This window comes from Pseudochaenichthys georgianus, chromosome 3 (assembly GCF_902827115.2).
Source record: "Pseudochaenichthys georgianus chromosome 3, fPseGeo1.2, whole genome shotgun sequence".
Lineage (NCBI taxonomy): Eukaryota > Metazoa > Chordata > Actinopteri > Perciformes > Channichthyidae > Pseudochaenichthys > Pseudochaenichthys georgianus.
In genome coordinates this window covers 18,067,930-18,073,753 of record NC_047505.1, presented here as the reverse complement: position 1 = coordinate 18,073,753, position 5,824 = coordinate 18,067,930, and the positions used below count along the sequence as shown (strand labels likewise).

General features: G+C 36.8%; 1 long non-coding RNA gene across 1 annotated transcript; it reads left to right on the top strand.

Annotated features, from left to right (window-relative positions):
* The first annotated feature begins 3,771 nt into the window (after window positions 1-3,771).
* On the top strand, window positions 3,772-5,422 carry LOC139433107 (uncharacterized). Its single transcript, XR_011642674.1, has 3 exons — window positions 3,772-3,868; window positions 4,621-4,701; window positions 5,066-5,422. It is a non-coding gene; the product is annotated as an uncharacterized lncRNA (long non-coding RNA).
* The last annotated feature ends 402 nt before the right edge of the window (window positions 5,423-5,824 follow it).

Sequence of the window (5,824 nt, the reverse complement as noted above, 5' to 3'; positions counted from 1 at the left end):
TGTACTTTTAGAATCCACGTCCAGTCGATATGTAGGATCTATAGTTTGATAGATATTACGAAGATGATTTGAGATTTCGTCAGGAGAACGTGTATATGCGGCAAGCTTCCATGTAAAGTTACGGGTTGAAAACAGTATTTCTGGTCTCGCCGTTTTCATAATAAAACCAATGATCAAATGATTTAACAGTGATATCTGCACTACACATCCACTAAAAAAACATCAGTTTATCCTAGTTAATTATACGACATTAATTGGTTTAAATTGTGTACAATGCTTTTGTGTTTTTCCCATAGGTTTTTCTCTTTCGATTCTGAGAGACACGTTTCTTTTTTCAGAGGTTTTGATAGGCTAAAATCACGCCACAATGCACGTCGGGATATGGTGTTTATGTGATATGAAATCGGAAAACATTAAAAAAAAAAAAAATAATACTTTATTCCGAGTGTTCTTGCTTTTCTCTTTGAAAGTCATCACATAACGGCATTGCAATACACGGTTCGGCTGCATTACATATTACATATCTGCCCTAGATATGTATTTATAGAGCCCTGATCAGAAGACCTTTTGACAAACTGGAAGAGATGCCGCCAAAACTGAATACGTGACGTGAACCATAAATATATCAACAATTAAACAACATCTTCCATTTCTTTTCACACAATACGTCTCCTTGCAGTATCAACACTAATTCGGCTGACTTTTATATTTGATCCAATTAGTAGATAGTCTGTGTTTACACCATAACGGTGCACAGCTGATAGAAAGGGACTTTTTTGTAGTTTTTAAAGATATTACTGATTTTCTGAACTACCTTTCCAACTCCTCATGCAGTTGACTGTTACAGGTCTATACAGGTTCATGGTACAATGCATAAGCTTCACATCGAGAGACTGAAACTGTATTTTCCTTTAACGTTCTGTTTTAAACTCACAATAAAGTGAATAGTCATATTATGTACGATATTATTATGTTTTATTAACTAGACCACTGGTCTAAACCGCACCTCCTAGTGGTTAAAGCACGTTATTGAATGTAGTTGTTGAATAAGTTATATTTATTTAGTTATTGATGAAAACATTTAAATATTAAGAGTAGCCTACATACAAAATAGGGGTCAATGATAGAAATATAGAATGGAAAATATCTAGAAGATACTGTAGTGATCTCTACAATAAAACAGTTTAGTGCAGGACGTCCAAAGATATTAACAGGAGGATGTGCAAAACAGACAAACTGATAAGGCTGAATTTTACTCAGGTGTAACTAAAGTCTGATTTAAGGGTTGTTTATATTTCACATCATTAATCAGAATCTGCAAAGTAACACAAATAAATGTAGTAGAGTAAAAATACCAGGTTAACCTCTGAATTGTAGTGGAGTAGAACAAAGTAGTACATGCTGCTGTAACAAAAACATTTCCCAACTTGGGATCAATAAAGTATCTTATCTTAAGATGATCGATGGCTACTGCCATATTTGCTAAATGTGCATCTGAACCTTGACAAGTGCATGTTTCAGGCTTATCAATTAACAACAGGAGGGGTCACAGACATAAGACCAGCTGTTAAATAAAGCTCTTCTGACCTTAGCTGTCATGTGGTATTAATGCTGCCCATTATGGACACAGGCAATTTTCACCCATGTATTAATTATATGTTTTAAATTTGATAACACCAATGTGTTTTGTGTCCCCTAAACCTCCAGGGATGTATACAGTTTAATACTGGCAACTTCTAATTGTGGGAAATACGAAAACGTCTTTTAAAACTACATTTCCCAGTAGAGACGTGCCATAGAACATGTTGCGAAACACACAATAGCCATCAAGTGTAATTCTGGAGGGGAGGGCCGGGCTGGACCCGTCCAAGTCCAGTTTTGGATAGTCTGGCGTGGTTCCATTCCATTTCAAAGAGCTTTGACGCTCAGCGTAACCTTGTCGCACTGCCACTCCAATATCCAATCACAGAGCTTGAGGGCTAATCACGGGGTTTGTAAAGCAAGGCGGATGTTGTAGTCCCAAACGATAGCTGGGGATTCTGGGTAGTGTAGTGTCTTCGGAAACTCTGTAGTGTCTAAACTCCGAAAAAACTATTTGTTTCTCCGAATCGAAGGTTAAAAACACAAAAGCATTGTACACAATTTAAACCAATCAATATTGTGTAATTAACAAGGATAAACTGATGTTTTTTAGTGGATGAGTAATGGAGATATCACTGCGTAATCATTTGACAGTGTGGGGAATACTTCCGGTTTTATTATGAAAACTTCGAGACCGGAAATACTGTTTTCACCCACGCTAACTTTACATGGAAGTTGCCCCATATACAGTACACATTCTCCTGGCGAGACCTCAAATCATGTTCGTATATCTATCAAACTGTAGATCCTACACATCCACTGGACGTGGATTATAAAAGTACAATATACACTTCTCGCTAGAAATCTAATAAAAAAGCATTTTAATGGCCAAACTATTCCACAATTTAGGATTTTCCAGAGAGGGTTATTTGTGAATAAACGACCCTCCGGAGCGTTTGCAATCGACAGGAGCATGTTGTTTCTTACACGACCACTAGAGGCGCTACACTTTAAAACGTGTCTCTGGGTCGTATTTAGCTGCTGAACAATCGACCTATATGGTCGTTTTTTGTAGGAGGACAGGCTGGTTTTCTAACACGACCCTTTTATTTATATTAGGTCTTAAACATGTTTGCATTAATTAGGGCGTGGTCACGTTGATGGACACGTACATGCCTCACTGTCAGCTAACAGCAACTTGTCCACTCTGCTAGGCTACAACCATAGAGGCTACAACGTTAGTTCGTCGTAGTACTGTACTTGACCCTTTAGCTTTAGCCGTGTTCGTGGTGATATACCAGACAATTAAGATGTCGTGCTGTGCGCTTGAATGTACTAACAGAACTTCCAAGAAGTCTACTCACAGCTTTTTTCGGTGAGTAAAATGATAATATTATACATGTTAACCCCGTTAGCAGGTGTTTGTGTGCTTGTTAGCTTAGCTTGTTATGTAGCTTATTAGCCAGCTAAGGACGTAACCCTTTATACATGTGTATATAGATATATACAGTTTAGTTTATGATTCAGCCTTGGGTAAGACTTTTATAGGCTATGGCTATGACGTCCATAATGCTAAATGGGAGCAAATGTTAAAAGGGGACCAAATTATCCCAGTGGTGGCCGCCGGAGTCCGCCGCTGAAGCTAACCGGAGCCGTAGCTAGCCCTTTGCGGCTCCGTTAGCTTCGGCCAGCGGCGGAGCCCGGCGTTATAACTGGAGATCAAGGAATGCAGCGAAATGCGGACTTGGTTCGCCTGCAGCCCGCTATAGTATTAGCTAAAGAAATGATATTGAACAAGGCTTATTAAGCTGAACATCGCCACAATTGTTCTGCTATGTATCGGTACTTATTTTATTTTCTTAACGTGTGAATGACAAGCATTAAGAATAACAACAAATAGCTATTTATCTTGCATATTGTCTCGTTTGATTATGAATGTAACGTTTATATAGTGGAACTACACTGTTTTATCAAAACCAAAGTGCCACGCAGTAACTTGGTAGGCCCATGCATGTATTTCAGCAGGAAATGTGCAACCTCGTTTACATTTACCAACACAGACTATATAGAAATATCTGTAAAATGAATGAATATGAATATGGCATTAACCCTCCTGTTGTCTTTGGGTCGGTTTTCATGTATTTTTGAATAAAGGTTTCCTTTCGGTGATCCAGACAGGCTGGACCAGTGGGTGCTGAACATCCGGAGGAATAAATGGACCCCCAACGTTTCTTCTCGCCTGTGCAGTGCACACTTTGAGAGTCATCCCTTCAGCACGGACTCATGGGTACAGATCTTTTTTTTTTTTTAAATAACTTGGTTCCATTTGTGAGTTTAAATTGTTGTTACTAATTAAATACATGTTATACATTATACAATGCTAAATAAAGTAAAGAAACATATACATCGATTTTTTTGCAAACCATCACATTTCTCTTCAATTTATGCAAAGACTCTTTATCATAGATAGAGAATTGCCATTTCCCTCACATACTCTATGTTAAAAACAGATGAATTATATTACCTTTTTTTTACATTATTTTAATAGCAACATTCATTCATCTGTTGTCATCTTATAACTTATTTATCTTGACAGCTATCACTGTAAAAAAAAAAATGATTTAATTTAATTTTACTATACAATATTTATCTTTACATTCTGTTCTTGCATATGTCTTATTATATTTACGTGTATATAGATTTCTGCCTGCACTAATTTATTATTCTTAATTTAATTTTGAATTTATTTTATTGTTTTATGTCTTATATAACTAAGTTGCATTGTTGGAGGAGCTCGGGACAGATGATTTTCATTGCCATTCCTACACTGTAGCCTATGTGCCATGACATAAATCCTTTGAATCTGAATCTTGGAAACACGTAATTGTTGAATAGATTAACTGCATAGTTAACATGTTGGCCCTCTATTGTCTTTTATAATGCACTCTTACATTTAAAACAACATTATTCAAAAGAAAGTTGAATATCTACAGACCTCCAAAAGTTATTTTATGTGTTTTTGTTTATTATTTTTATTAGGGAAGGAGATGCCTGAAAAACACTGCAGTGCCCACCATTTTCTATTTCACCAAAGAACAACAGCCTGGAAGGAAAAGCAGGGTGAGTAACAATGACGAGGTAAGTGACACTCCTAGTTCGACTGTTGACAGCAAGGAGGAGGTTGCAGATGTCGACCATGGTAGTGGTGAAAACAGTCTTGCTGCTGATCAGAGCAATATCATTATGATACAAGGCACGCCTGAAGAAGCCTTTGTTGTTCCACATGTGGAGCATAATGACATTCCAACAGTCAATGCTTGTGAGGAGGGTGTTGGTTTGGGGAGCAGCAGCCAACAAACAAAACAAATTGGAAAACACACAGACTCCGCCTCTGTTCACTCTTACACTTGGGCTTTAAACTAAGACGGGTCATACTGAATAGTTTGTGCACACATTTCTAACATGTGATCTTTCTTTCATGTAGGACGCTTGAGGGAAGTTGCAACGCCTCGGCCAATGGGATGTCTTCTCCACGTGAAAGAGATTGAAGGCATCATTTATAACTTGAGACCATTTTCCAAAAGTGATGACTTGTATTGGCTTAGATAGTAATGGATTACATCGAACACGAATCAAGATCGTATAGAAAAAAATGAAAGTGTAATCCTTAGTTACATAGGAAAAGATGTAATCGGATTAGTTTTACTTTTTTTAATAATAGGGAAACTCAGGATTACAATCTTATTCAAAACCTAAAAAGAGCATATAGTGTTTGTTGTAATATGATCAAATGGTATCTCTTCTCTGGAAGCCGTACTGTTCTGTAGGATAATACTTTCATTGTGAATCTATACACCTACTGCCTGAATCTGCTTTATGGTATTCTATTATACATTTAAGTAAACAAATCATATTCATATTTCTTCTCTCCTGTGTTTATTTGCATTGCATTTGATATTGAGGTAATCCAAAAGAAAAAGAAAGTTATCACGTTACGTTACTTTTATATCTTGATACTCACATGAAGTTACTGGTTGTGTTTTTGGCAAGTAGCCCTCCCAAGCCTGTGCATAAGTTATATCATTTTAATTAGATACAGTTGTTGCACATCTTTAATTTATTTTCTAGTGTACTTAAGTCATACAATGATTCGAAACCTTTACTTTTCATAAAATGCAAGATGTAACTTTCAATGTGGCTTTATCACATTTTCAATGTGAAATAGATCTGATTAAAGGTGGGG